Source organism: Pelecanus crispus, chromosome Z (genome assembly GCF_030463565.1).
Source record: "Pelecanus crispus isolate bPelCri1 chromosome Z, bPelCri1.pri, whole genome shotgun sequence".
Taxonomy (NCBI): Eukaryota; Metazoa; Chordata; class Aves; order Pelecaniformes; family Pelecanidae; genus Pelecanus; species Pelecanus crispus.
This window is the reverse complement of record NC_134676.1, coordinates 25,029,020-25,044,104: the sequence shown is the minus strand read 5'-3', so window position 1 is coordinate 25,044,104 and position 15,085 is coordinate 25,029,020. Positions and strand designations below refer to the sequence as shown.

Sequence of the window (15,085 nt, the reverse complement as noted above, 5' to 3'; positions counted from 1 at the left end):
AAAAGTTGGAAGGAATAAGGGAGAATTAGCTGTGTTCTGTTTGTAAAGACAATCTACCACCCCAAAAAATTCAATGTTAAAAAACTACCTAGTTTAAATATATGTTTGCTAATTATAAACTATCAGATTTCTGATAATTTTTTTTTTTTTGCTCCACAAATCATTTTTAGCATTTATTTCAAACCTCCTCTTCCAAGCTTATTTGAGGATCACACCTAAGGATCAGAGACACTGTAGCATCTGTAGTAAACTCAAAAATGGGTGGTTTAAACTACACAGATATGTGTATTTCAGTGAAGTACAGTCTTCACTCATTCATATACATTAACCATGACAGTAATAGGAAACTGTAATGAAACAGTAATAGGAAACATGACAGTAATAGGTGGATATCTGCTTCACGGTGGGCTGCAGGGGAATCTCTGCTCTGGTGCCTGGAGCACCTCCTCCGTCTCCTTCACTGACTTTGGTGTATGCAGAGTTGTTTATCTCACAATAACTACACGAAATGGAACAGAGGAAAATGTTATCTATTGACCTGCCTGTATCCTGAAGGTAACAATGACCATGCAGACAGCTTTTCCTCTAGGGGTTCAATGGTGGTAAAGGCTAATTATTCTGTGAAATCTCGAATTTGTGAGAAAACTTCAGTGTCTTCTGATATAAGTACAGTAGCATATATAAGTAGGGTATAATGGTAGTAGTGCTTAACCAGTATGATCAAAAAGAGGGAGATAAGAGTTTACAACTGGAAGATGTTTTGCTGTGAAACTGTATACAATTTATTTAATATAACCTATGTCAAAGCTTCATCTTATTTTTTCTGCCTTGTATGTATATAACTAGATGGATAGATATCAGTTCATACAGTCTATCCTGTTTGAGACCATGAATGACTTTGAGCACTTTAAAGTTTCAGAATTGATAAGCAAGGCCAAACTGATCAAGCGGTATCATGGCACTTGTTCAAGAATGCCACAATAGCCAATAAAAAAAAAAGAAAATAATCAATTCTTCCATTTTGAAATTACAGGTTCTCTACTTCCAGATACATATTTGCCCCTCCCTAACTGATCAAACAACAGACAAAGCATCTACTACCAGCCTCTGATTTAATTATAGCTATCAGCCCTCCACTGTTACAAGCAGTGGTTGACACTTGCTAAAAGCCAAAGTGGAGAATACTGTGTAATTAATCAATATCCAGAAAAAATGACTGGGGAAGCCAAGGCAAAGCAAAGACTATAATTCTACCAGATCTACACTGTAACAACAGTGGACTGTATCTATGCGGTACGTTGAATTTGACTGCCTGCCAAGTACCCATCAAACTGCTCTACCAGTCGCGACTTCTCTACCTCTTTCTGCCCTGAGTGGCACAGGGGGACAGGGAATGAGGGTTGCGGTCAGTCCATCACACATTGTCTCTGCCGCTCCTTCCTCCTCACACTCTTCCCCTGCTCCAGCATGGGGTCCCACCCACAGGAGACAGTCCTTCACAACCTGCTCCATCATGGTCTTTTCCCACAGGATGCAGTCCTTCAGGAACAGACTGCTCCAGCATGGGCTCCTCTCCACAGGTCCTCAGGTCCTGCCAGGAGCCTGCTCCAGCACAGGTTCTCCATGGGGTCACAGCAACCTTTGGGTGCATCCACCTGCTCTGGTGTGGGGTCCTCCACAGGCTGCAGGGTGGATATCTGCTTCACCGTGGGCTGCAGGGGAATCTCTGCTCTGGTGCCTGGAGCACCTCCTCCGTCTCCTTCACTGACTTTGGTGTATGCAGAGTTGTTTCTCTCACATATTCTCATTCCTCTCTCCTGGCTGCTGTAGTACAGAGTCTTTTATGCTTTCTTAAATATGTTATCACAGAGGCGCTACCAATACCATTGACTGGCTTAGCTTTGGTCAGTAGCACATCCATCTTGGAGCCAGCTGGAACTGGCTCCACCAGACACAGGGACATCTTCTAGCATCTCGTCACAGAAGCCACTCCTGCAGCCCGCCTACTACCAAAACTTTGCCACCTACACCCAATACAATCTATAAACAGTGAAACATTTTTACTGAATAGAACAAAATCACTGGAAGCAGAAAAGCATCAATTTGAACGACCATGACCAATGAAAGAAAGAAAGATCAACAGCAAGCTTGGATACACATTAAATACAAATCCAGAAGAGACAGCATTATCCAGTGAAACATCACTCTTTCCTGGAACTCTTTGATGATTCCCTGCACACCCCCATCACCCAAGTACCTGGCAGCCCAACAGCACCTGCAGATCTGCCAGAACACCATGGGACATTTTCATTTAACCACATGTCTACCTACGTTTTGATGAACATTTAAAAAACCCCAACCAACCTAAAAAACAAAACACAGAGCCCCCAAGGATCATATTTCTTAGAAAATGCTGAACTCAGGCTTGTTACAAGTAGAATTTAAGTTCACAGTAGCTTTGTTCGTAATCTCTGTTAATTTGCTCTAAAAGCAATAGCTTCACTGTACCATTATTCCCTTAAATTTCCTGGCTGATGCTAACAGGATGTGACCGCTTATGCTCTAAGCTGGTGAAAGCACTTTTTCCCTGCCTCAAGCCCTTCAAAAGGGTGTTTACCAGTTACATCAGCAGCAGAGCTGAAAACGAAACCAGCTACCAGATGTTTACACAGAAAGGCACGAACAACTAGGCAGAAAAATATCTGGTCACATTCTTTTTAGCTCACTCCACTACCTACAGACAAGTTCAGAATTATGGAACTGAGGATGTGTAATGTGTAAACACAGGAAAGGGAAAGATTGCATCAGGCAGCACATAACCTAACACACAACCTAACAAATACAAGGCAGCTTATTTGGCCAACTGACAGCAGTCTCAACATACCCCTGTTATTTATTAAGAGTCTTATTTAATGCACTAAAAACCCCAAAGAATTGATTACTTCCTCTACATTAAAAAATCGGTAGGAAATGAAGCTTCCTGTACTGGACAAAAAAAACACGAACCACTCTGTCTTTAGAGACGTTAGAGGTTTTTCTCTTCCTAATGCAGCAACACACACCACAAAAGATACCAAGACACAGGCTATTGCACTTGTTGATGAAAGAAGCTATATTGCAAAAACTCAAAGCACAATTTAAAGTGGTGGTGATTAATTAGAACATACTGGAAAGGGTAGGACCTGTGCATGACATAGATGGTACAGAATAAGGGGTGGATACTGTCCTGGTTTTGGCTAGGATAGAGTTAATTTTCTTCCTAGGAGCTGGCATAGTACTCCGTTTTGGATTTAGTAGGAGAAGAATGCTGATAACACACTGATGTTTTTAGTTGTTGCTAAGTAGTGCTTATGCTAGTCAAGGACTTTTCAGCTTCCCATGCTCTGCCAGGTGCACAAGAAACTAGGAGGGGCACAGCCAGAATAGTTGATCCAAACTGACCAAAGGGCTATTCCATACCGTATGACATCATGCTCAGTATATAAACTGGGGGGAGTTGGCCAGGGGGCAGTGATCACTGCTCGGGAACTGTCTGGGTATTGGTCGGCGGGTGGTGAGCAATTGCACCGTGCATCACTTGCTTTGTATATTATTATTAGAATATAATTATCATTACTATTCTACTTTATTTCAATTATTAAACTGTTCTTATCTCAACCCAGGAGTTTTTCTCACTCTTACTCCTCCAATTCTCTCCCCCATCCCATCGGGGTAGGGGGAGTGAGTGAGGGGCTGCATGGTGTGTAGCTGCTGGCTGGGGGCTAAACCACGACAGGTGACAATGCCAAGTTAAGGTATTTCCAACTCCTACTCCCTCTCATTCAAGCTATTTCTTTCTGTCTCACCTAGAGAAAGAAAAAAAAAAAGTATTTTGCAAAACTGGATTGGTTATGTCATTCATTTCACTGAATGAGACTGGCGAACACTCAGGTCAGTACAAATCAATGACCCGCAGTGCTGCACTCTGGGGGAGAAAACAAGCAGTACGAAACAAAACGGATTTTGGAACCATTTCACCATTTTAATGTGAAGCTATAGTCTGAGCCTCCCCACTCCTGATACAAAAACAATGCTCCACTGCATCCATGGCTGCATGTCCTCATGCAGGCAGGGAACACCAAAAAACACACTGTACTTGCTCACATACAGCATTCAGAGCAAAAGAAATAAAAGGCATTACTCATGAACAACAATGGTGAATGGTTACAACAGGACAAGGAACCTTACAGGAGCCTGACCCTTACAAATTGATGGGCCCTGACGTTATCCATCCAAGGGTGTTAAGACAACTGGCTGATGTCATTGTGAGCCTGCTCTCCATAATCTTTGAGAAGTTGTGGGGAGACTGGGGGATGTCCCAGAAGACTGGAAGAAGGCTAATGTCATCCCCATCTACAAGAGGGCTTAAAGGAGGATCCAGGGCATTATAGGCCCATCAGTCTCACTTCAGTCCCCAGGAAGGTTATGGAACTAATCCTTCTGGGAGCTATCACAAGTCAAAAGAAGCACGTGACTGGGAAAAGCCAGCACAGATTCACCAAGGGCAAATCATGCTTGACAAACCCGATTGCGTTCTATGACAAAGTAACCTGCTCAGTTGATGTGGGGTGACCGGTGGACATTGTCTACCTGGATTTCTCCAAGGCTTTCAATATGGTTTTCCACAGCGTTCTCCTAGAGAAACTGATGCATCACAGTCTAGACAAGTGGTCCGTGCAGTGGGTGGGGAACTGGCTGACAGGCCGCACCCAGAGGGTGGTGGTAAACAGCTCCTCTTCAAACTGGCAACCTGTGACAGGTGGGGACCCCAGGGATCGATATTGGGCCCAAGGCTGTTTAAAATTCTCCTAAATGATCTGGATGATGGAATCAAGTGTACCCTGATGAAGTTTGCTGATGATAACAAACTGGGTGGGGAAGTGGACACTTCAGAAGGAAGAGCCACCCTGCAGGAAGACCTGGATAGGCTGGAAGAGTAGGCTAACAAGAACCTTATGAAGTTCAACAAGGCTGAGTGTAAGGTCTTGCACCTGGGAAAACATAATCCAGGAGTGCAGCATAGGCTGGGATCCACCCAGCTGGGGAGCAGCTCTGTGGAAAGGGACCTGGGGGTCCTGGTGGACAACAAGCTCAATATGAGCAAACAGCATGCTGCTGCAGCAAAGAAAGCCAAGAGCATGCTGGATTGCATCCACAAGGGCATCACCACCAGAGATAAAGAAGTCATTATCCCACTCTACTCAGCGCTTGTCAGGCTGCACCTGGCATACTGTGTTCAGTTTGGTCCCTGCTATGCAAGAAAGATGTGGACAGGCTGGAGAGGGTCCAGACAAGGGCCACAGAGCAGATCAAAGGACTGGGAAGCCTGCCACATGAGGAAGGCTGAGAGAACTGGGTTTGTTCAGCCTTGGGAAAAGAAGGCTTAGGGGAGACCTCATCACCATGTTCCAGTATTTAAAGGGTGGCTACAAGGAAGATGAAGACTCCCTTTTTACAAGGAGTCTCATGGAAAAGATGAGGGGTAAAGGGTACAAGTTACTCCTGGGGAGATTCTGATTTGAGACAAGAGTAAAATTTTTCACAATGAGAACAATCAGCCATTGGCATAATCTCCCCAGGGAAATGGTGGATTCCCCAACATCAGACACTTTTAAGATTCAGCTGGACAGGGTGCTGGGCCATCTTGTCTAGACTGTGCTTTTGCCAAGAAAGGTTGGACCAGATGATCCTTGAGGTTCTTCCAACCTCAGTAGTCTATGAAATCTACAAATGTTAGTGAATACAGTAAGTAATAACCAATTGTTAAGTACAAAAATATGAAGGATGCTTGCTACATTTTTCAAGAAAATAAAGGGAACAGAGAGGGCAGAAATCAGTTTTGCTTTTACTGATTCAGCAACTGCTAGGATATAAGCAAAACCAGCAACACTACTCCTAGCTTGCTGAAACATGAAACTCAAAGCTGGTAACAAAACTCAAAGCTTCTCTTAGGGTTAACTACTTTCCAAGCTTTCAAAGCCTATATATATAAAAAAAACCCCAAACCCAAAAAACCCAACCAAACAGAAAAACCCACACAAACAAAAACACACACCCAACTCCAAGGGCCAGGTAAGTCCCAGAAGATCAAAGCCAGGTGTTAATTCTGGAGACATTTGCTTAAATGATCTGTTTCTTGTATTCTATAAAGTAAATTCCAACCAGATTTCAATTTACTATTTCTATTTTGTTTTGCTTTAAAATATTCAGAAATCCTTTATACAATTAAGATCTGAAGTTCTTCATCGAACGATTTTACACAACCTCTTTACTTAGTTGTAATGGTGTTGATATTTTCCATAACATTTTCTTGGTTCAACAACAGCATTCTCCTGCTTTATTGAAACTAGAGATTATCTAACCAGATACTTATTGCAACAGTTATTTTCCAGCTTCGCAATTTATCTAAACTGCCTATGCAAAAAAAAATCCTGAAGGGTTATTATGACAAGTAAAACCCACCCTAAGTATATCAAAAGAAATCTTTGGAATATTTATTTCTATTCATTTCTGTAACTGTAAAAAAGCAGCAGTATAACAAAGGAGTCAGTACTTGGCCTTACCATGCCAAAAGCTTAATAATGACAAAACCAGATTGACTTTGTAAAAACAAAGCAACAAAAGTATTATTTTTAAACTGAGAAAAAAGCAAAACACCTCTTGGCAAATATGTATATAACAAAATATTCTACTGCAAGTACAGCCTTTAACTGAAATGCAATAATATTCAATATTCTTATAATGCTAGACCAAGGCATCAGTAAGGCACAGGTATATAAGAGTACAGATCTGTAATTTAAAGACTGCAGAAACACCTTTAGCAAAAAAAGATGATGAGAAAAATTAGAGTGAATTTACAGTGAAAAATAAATTTTAAAATGCTTAGATACCCAAACAATTGTAATTCTGGCTTTTTTATATTTATATTGACTTTTTATAGTAACACTACATAATAACTACATAGTAACACACCCACCCCCTGTCACTACACAACCATAGCCCAGGTAGCTGCATCCTAGTTCTCACACATTTCCTTTTGCTCTTTTTCTGAGGCAGCCCTGGAAACTACCTTCCATCTGGACAGCCAAACTATTCAAGTAAGTGCCACTGTAACATTTCATCTGAAGAATGGTCTCTAATTGCACACCATTAACAATGCTACTGAGATTAGCATTAGATCTGAGCTTCATTTCTCATGTTCTACTTGATTGCGTATTCTTTGGGTACATATTTGTAGTGTTACTAAGAAAACATTAAGAGGAATAAATTGATTTTTAAAATGGCTGTGCTTGAATCTCACCATTTCTCCTCCCAGAATCAAAAAAAGCCATATAAATCCAAGAATATCTACTACAAACTGACTTTTGAAGGAAACTGTAGGAGCCTCTCAAACCTTCATGGAATATTCAAAAAACTGAGCTTTTTTAAAAGCTGTGACATTGATATTTCAATATTTCAACACGGATGTTTTCAAATGGCTAAAGATTTCCTTTAAATTATGGAACTGACATGTTCAGGTTTTCGTGTTTGCCGCTTTTACATTAATACATAGCTGGGAACATGAAATATTTATCCCAAGAAGATATTGAAGACTTTTTTTTTTTTTTTAAATGTGCAGTAGAAAGCGTCACAGCTACTGTACAGCTAGTAATCACAGCTGTTTGGTACAGCTAGCTGTAACTGCTGAACTGAAGTAACTGAAGCTGTAGCTTCAGAACTGCTTTGCTTTCAGAATCCACCAATTTCTACATTAAGTAACTCCATTTTCTTTCATTGTTGCTGTGAAAAAGATCCATGGAAACAAACAGGACAAGTTCCTGACTTTCTATACAAAGAAAACAATGAAAATTAAATACACAGAGCAACCAAACTAAGAGATGGTAAGCCTCTGGAAGAGATATAAACCATATTAAACCGCTTATGTTTTGGGTTTAGTCCTTTGATGGATTATGTCTGGATCTGCCATATGAGTAAATGCTGTGTATCACATACTGTCAACGTCTATTCAAGCAGAAAGGAAGAGATACTGTCTTAATTCCTCCAGTCATAACAACATAGTCAAAAGAGATGAACCAGCACAGGGGAAGGGAAGAGGCACTGCTACTCATCTGCCCATAGGAAGCAACAAACCTTACAGAGCAGTAAGCACAGTCTGAGCAGCACTATTAATAAAATCAGAGCAGATGGAGGCTGCTGTCAGATGTTGCTGGAGGGGTTTTCAGCCAGGGGGGGGTGGGGGAGTGGGCAGGGTGGCATGCAATAACAACTCTTCCACAGAAATTCATAGAGTAGTTCTGGAAACAAGATACTCTATTGGGCATTCTTTTTATTCATGAGAAATACTTGCCTCTAGAAATCCTTACAATGAGGCAAAGGCAACTTAGTGCCATCTGCACTGGCACTATTTAATAAAGAAAAAAAGCTGATTCTGAACATGTGTTGCTTCTCCATACAGCTTTGAACAGAAAGTTGAACTTTATTTGGTTTCTTAATACTTTTTATGTTCTAGCTAAAGAATGTTAATAGACCAATAAGAGAGAAACGACATGATACAATGTTTGCCTAGGCTTTAGATGAGCAAACCAGAAAGAAGGACAGCAAGAGGCCCAACAAACATTGGAAAGTATTTTTTCAAGCATCTTTTATCCAAGTTATTCAAAAATATGCTTATCATTCCTTAGAACTAAAAAAAAAATTAGTTAAAAAAGAAGTATAAAATGCTAAATCTCCACAAGCCAAAACATTTGATAATGGACATTGAGCTTTAAACCAGAAATATTTTCCTGCAACTTAGTTTCCCCATATATTCCCCTTTCTACATATGCACACAATTACATGGAAATACGTATCATTCACTTGGCTCTTCAACAGATATTTATAACTAAAAATTTGCCTTCAGAACAACATGAGAGATGATGCAGAATAAAATTCAAGTGCTTTGGAGGTGATTATTACAACATATGAATAAAGAGGGATTTCTATTTTAATATATTGTGCAATTAGTTCAGAGGAAAGAAAAATAATGTACTTACCACTGTGTTACGTTTTTCTCCCTGCTGCTTCTTCCCTGAGCTTTCAAAGCCAACATTCTGTTCAAGACAAAGGCACAAAAATTTTAGTCAACCCTACTGCTACTACATAACAACAAACTGGTATTTTATTGTATTGGATATTTATTTTGCTTTCAAAGTTTTGGTTTTGTTTTCTAAAAAGAAAAGCTGTACATATGTGTGAACAGTAGCTTTAAGATTTCAGAGAACTTAAAACACTTTCAAGACAGTAAAAGTTACATATATACTTTTGTGGGAGATTATTTTGCATGTGTATAATACAGTACAAAACATTGCTTTTTATCCCACTTTAATTTTGATTTTATAGCATTCTGTCTACAGAGTCGTTTCATTTCGTCTCCATTTTAATTACTGTATTAACTTATTAAATCTCTTATATAAGACATCTCTTGTACACAATTCTAAAGCAAGTTAAGAAAAATATACGTCAGAAATTAACAGAACACGAAAAGAGCACACTTCTGTATCATTAACTTCAGGAATTTTTTAGAAAGTTGCAGCACATTTAATAAAGCATATCAGATCACTGACACTATCTTCACTGAAGTAGAACAATTATAAACAAACAAAAACATTCAGCACATTCAACTGACAAATTAGTGACTGGACAAATTTTAGTGGTTGGACAAGTTTTGCCTCCAACAAAGACAGAAGTAGAACATATCGTCAGAGGGATTAAACATCACTGTGGTCAGACAGATCATCTAACAGCATCAAGTCATGTAGAACAGCTAAGGAGCTAAGTCAGGCAGAGTATAATCTGTCAAATTTGTAGTACCTAGAAAAAAATTTAAATTGTGGGGAGCACAAGTAGTAGCTTCATTAAAAGGATGTATCTATAAATGGAACTATATTTAATTTCTTTCCAATAAAAAGCAGAATCGGCCCATTGTAAAATCATCATAAATGTGTCCTCAAAAAAGTCCTAAAACAGATTTAAAATCAGAATTTTTCCAGGAGGAATGAAAGTTCCCTGGTTTGGTGTAAGAAGCAAGCAGCAGTACAATCACAGAATGATGAACTCCTTAGGAAGTCAGGACTGTCACAGCAGGATTGCACCATAACCAACTTTCACATTACATGTCCTATTCCTCATTCAGGAGTCACTGGTGCCAGCTTCTGCATTCGTACAAAATGGACTCCAGTGCACTATACTGCATAAATCTATTCATTTATTCTCAAAAGACAACCAGGACATGCAAATAGCAAGGAGAAAATGTAATGTATATAAAAGTAATATTAAAGCCTCAAACCTGCCAAGTTCCCTGCTGAAAAAAAGCCTCTATCAGTTTAGCCAACCTCAGAAATACAGAACGGCAGCACTCAAGACAATTAAAAAGATCAAGACAGACAGCAAGGATCAAACCAGATTCTGAAACCTGGAGTCTTAGGAGAGAGTCTGTCAAACTGCCATGGCTGCATGCTTCTTTCCCTTCCCACAGTGCTTTGCTCCTACTGAAATACTATGTAATCTCCACAAAAGCTATTCAAAGGCACTGTACACAAGCTCCCAAACAGAAGAAATGCGGGTTTGCAATAGCTCTGCTAGGATAAACAGAATTAATCCCGAGAATACAACAGTGCAGGGCTGGATCTGACAGCGGGACAGTCAGGTGATTGTGCCTCTGGAAAGAAAAAGGCATAAGGTCAAGACTTTGCAGGCAGAGCATTCAGACTAAGAAAATGATCAAAGAAATAGCTAGCCCCATAATAATCACAAAAACAATAAACAAAAAGGGATTACTCTTGCATCATTTCCTGACACCTGTTAGGCTGCCTCTGTTGAAATGCCCAGAAGAATAAAATCCAGTGGTAGGGAGCCATTACCAGATTATGAACTGTTTGCAGGCTTCCAAACCAAGCACAAGGAACTCATCTGATCCCAACCATCCAGAGGAGATAATACGGCAAGTGGGATGTGTGTGGGAGCAAAACACAACACCACCTGGATATTTCAGGTCATTCTGCTTTGGAGGTTAAGCAGCTATACACTGAACAAAAGACAGCAGCTGCAGAATCAGACAAGAACAATGCACTCACTGCAGCTGATGTTACCTTAACGACACCTGAAACTCTGACATTGAGTCAGATAACGTTAAGCTTGTATCAGGCTGTAACTACAACTGTAAACTGTAACTTCAACAGCAGGAACCCTCCAGGCTTCCACACACTCACATCACCAGGTCCAGTCTGCAGGAAAGCACAATGTCCCAAAGAAAACAGACCAGGGTATTTGGAAGAGCGCAAGGTAACCACACATCAGGACCTCGACTAGCTCAGATCACCTCTTTCCTACTTATTTTGCAGTCATATTAACAGGTGCTTTAGATGACTAGTGATAAATAACCCTCAAGGTAAAAACACCTAATGAAATCTTACTTAACCCTACTCTAGCACGATATCAAACAAATCAGACTGAGTCTCAGTATCTGTCAGGTTCCTCCAACCAAAAAGGCACAGCAGAAGAGTCCTAGCACTCTGCTTAAAGTATGGGGAAGAGTACTTGGGGGAACTATCACATGTGTTCATCCTGTTCTTACTCTTCCTTGGTTATAACCCAACTGCTGCTAGAAAATGCTTGCCAGATGGGCTGCCGGTCTGCTCCAGTGCAGCTGTTCTGATCACTTCACTGTACCCTGGAGGCTGTTCACATCTCTAAGTACTTCAGTTCCAGCTTACCACTGGTTTTAGACAAGCGAAGCCTGCAATTGACTCAATAAACATCCTTCTTACTCTAATTTTCATACACATACATCTCACCTCAAATCCTCATCATTCTTTCAATTGCTTATTGGAGGACTTTGAATGGATATTGATGCACCCAGAACACTAGTGGCAAACTTTCACACAATAGGGTTAGAAAACAGGGTTATACTTCAGTTCACTGAACGACAATGAATAATCCCCAAGCAGTTTTTACTTCCTCCAGTCTGGCTTTAAAAAAAAAAAAAAAAAGGACGGGGAAATCACTTATGCTCTTCATTTAAGGGAAGGGTTGGAAATAAGTATCTTAAAAATTGCTTGCTTCAGAGACATTTCAGGCAGCTTTCAGTCCATGCCAACCATCCTCCATTTTAAATAGTGAAAACAGTAAAAACAGTGAATTATTTAAGTAATTCCAGGAGAGTATTGAAGCCGCCAGATTATCTATGCTTGCCCTTTAAACATCCACTCACAGTCAGTGAGAAAGTATGTTAGCTAAAAAGACTTTAGATTGATCAAGATTATCCATAGCACAGACGCACATTAAGCAGAAATAGATCCCATACTGCAGCACTAAAACCCATCTTGCAAACCAAGAACAATTTTAGGGCAATGAGATTAGTTACACTTTTTCCTTTCAGAATGGGGAGCAGGAAGACGCAGGGTTCTGCAGCAAACCAAGGAAGTGCAATGTATGCACAATTGGTATCACTGTCCTCAATGAAGCAGGTCTTGCCTGCAGAAGGACACCCACAACCAGAATATTTTTATTAAGTATCAGGGGAGTATATACAGATGCACACAATCATAAATAATAATAAATAACAATAATGAAGAAGTTTTACTTTCAGAGGTTACTGGCAAGATTCTTATTCAATCACAACCTGCTACATAGGTGAGAAATGTGTGCCTTACAGTGAGCTAGATTTGAAAAAAGAGTAACATATGATCTTGACTGAGGAAATAAACACAGCTGACAAAATATTTATCTCTAGATAGCATACCTTTTGAAATCAAACAGACATTTTGCACAAAGTAGGAAGGTCTGTAGACCACAGACAGTTTAGTTAATCTTGGATCTGCACACTGGGGAACAGGGAGGGGTGAGAGGGGAGGGCCAGGGAGACACAAAGGATTCAGAGACAATTCTCAAGAAAGAGTGCATCTTGTTTTTCCTGGAAGGAGATGCTGTCACCATGTCTTGTTGTTTCCTATTACTTTGGTGTCTGAACCAAAGCCAGACATTTAGAGTAAAGCATGGATAGTCTCATTGACGAGAACCTGACAAGCTTCAGGAGCAGCACTATCTTTCCACTGGTCTTGGGTGGAGGAGTCTAAGATGTTAATTATGATACATTACCTTAAGCAACACGAGATTGACCTGCTTGAGGATTTGTTACCTCCTAGTACCAATGCTGTTGCAACTGTTGACAACCAGAATCCTTCAACACAGGAAGAGGACAGCTGATGGCACATTCTCAGTGAGCACAAGAAGATTCACATTTGCTGCCAGTATGCCCCAAAATAACCTGTATTTGGCAACACTGTTGGAATACTGCAGGGGACATGCAGTTGAGAAGTGTTCTGCCAAGGGATACGGGTGTGCTTATCAACAACAATGGAATGGAAAAGGCACTTTTACAGGTCCCTGACTGGCTAACTGACTATATGAACTATATTTTAATATTAAGAGTTTCATTGTTGTGCCAGATTATCTACATTTCTATTAGAGATATTTCTAATTATCTTAAAACTGAATGAAGTGCTTAGAAGCTAGCAAAATGAAACTTTGTTCATTAGTTACAATACCGTAACACCACTTTTGGACAAGATAGTTAAGGAAACACATTCATAACTGCACATACGCAGACAAACCAGATATGCTGAATTTTGTTGTTGATTGCTTTCCCTTGGGGAAGCTGGTCAAAGTAGGGTCTCCAAGGCATAAATGAAGATTGCAAATTTGACCTCAATTTTTTAAAAGAAACTATTTCCAAATTATTTCTCTCACCTGTATGGACATAGCTGCAAAAACTTCACTGTGTGTTCTGAGTACAATGTGTGATTTTGCACAAAGTAAGATTTAGAAAAACTGCCTGGAGTTCAAAATCCCCCTTCACAGTAGTGCAATTAGTGCAGAAATTACTGACGTGGCTGAGTTTGATCTCACCAGCGAAAAACTGCTATAATGCATGTGAACCAGATGGGAGGAGTTTCTCAACCTTAAAACTTCAAGGAATCATTTATGAATCAAGATGCCCATTTCTCAAAGTATAAGCCTCAGCACATATGCTCTGAAAAGTTCTTCTATAAGAGGAATGAAATACATTGTTCTTAAGCATAAACAATTATATCTACAATACCATCAGAAGGCCTAGCTGTTGCAGATAAGTAATCATATTGCAACTTTCAATTACCTTTAAACCAAATATTCCCCCTAAAAGCAGCAAGATACAGCAGTATTTTCCACTGTTTGCCCCAAGTAATTAGCATTGCAGAATGATGGAGGTTGGAAGGGACTGCTCCAGGCCATGTGGTCCAACGCACCACCACCACCACCACATTAGGGCCAACTTCAACATTAGATCCAACAACAGCAAAAAACACTTTTGAGTTAAGGTCAATGTCAGTATGTACAAAGGGAAGCAGGTCAGCTGACTTATTTGGAAACATTTCCAGGGTAGAAAGTTGAGATTTAGTGCTTTCCATGAACCATGGAGATACATGTTTCCGTGCCTCCACTCTACCAAAATTATCTAGTCAACATAACTGCTATTTGAGATACTCCTTCCAAGTCTTACTAAAGCAGCTGAACAATCACACATTGATTCAATCATTCATGAATTCATGATATACAATGCTTGATCTCACAGTAATTCCAGTATCCTTTCCTTCTATGAAAATAAAAGTATCAGGAAAATCCCTTTATAGAACTAAGATGGCTTATATGGATGGACAGAAATGAAATTAGAGAAATCACCAGTTAATTGGAAATTATTTCTAGTTTACAGGAGATAATAAATACATGCACCAAAGTAGATCAAGTGTTCACAGACTTGCAAATTATTAATTTCCATAAACCAAGGTTGCTTTGCAGAACAGTAAATGTGAGGAAGATTAAATTGTTACTGTATACTGTTGCTAATAATTCTGCTTATGGCTTTACTAATGTTTACTGGCTCTTTTACCATGATGCCATTGCATTAGCTCAAATAACCAGATACCAAGCCAGGAATGAAAACACAGAAAACAGACACATGACACTGAATTTA

The 15,085-nt window shown here is 39.8% G+C and overlaps 1 protein-coding gene across 8 annotated transcripts in view; it reads right to left on the bottom strand.

Annotated features, from left to right (window-relative positions):
- ERBIN (erbb2 interacting protein) overlaps window positions 1-15,085 on the bottom strand; it is a 138,652-nt gene that overhangs the window by 86,759 nt on the left and 36,808 nt on the right. For all 8 annotated transcript variants that reach the window (XM_075726831.1, XM_075726836.1, XM_075726837.1 and 5 more), the window contains one exon: window positions 9,072-9,128. The gene's annotated coding sequence lies outside the window, so the exon portion shown is untranslated. The remainder of the gene's footprint in view (window positions 1-9,071; window positions 9,129-15,085) is intronic.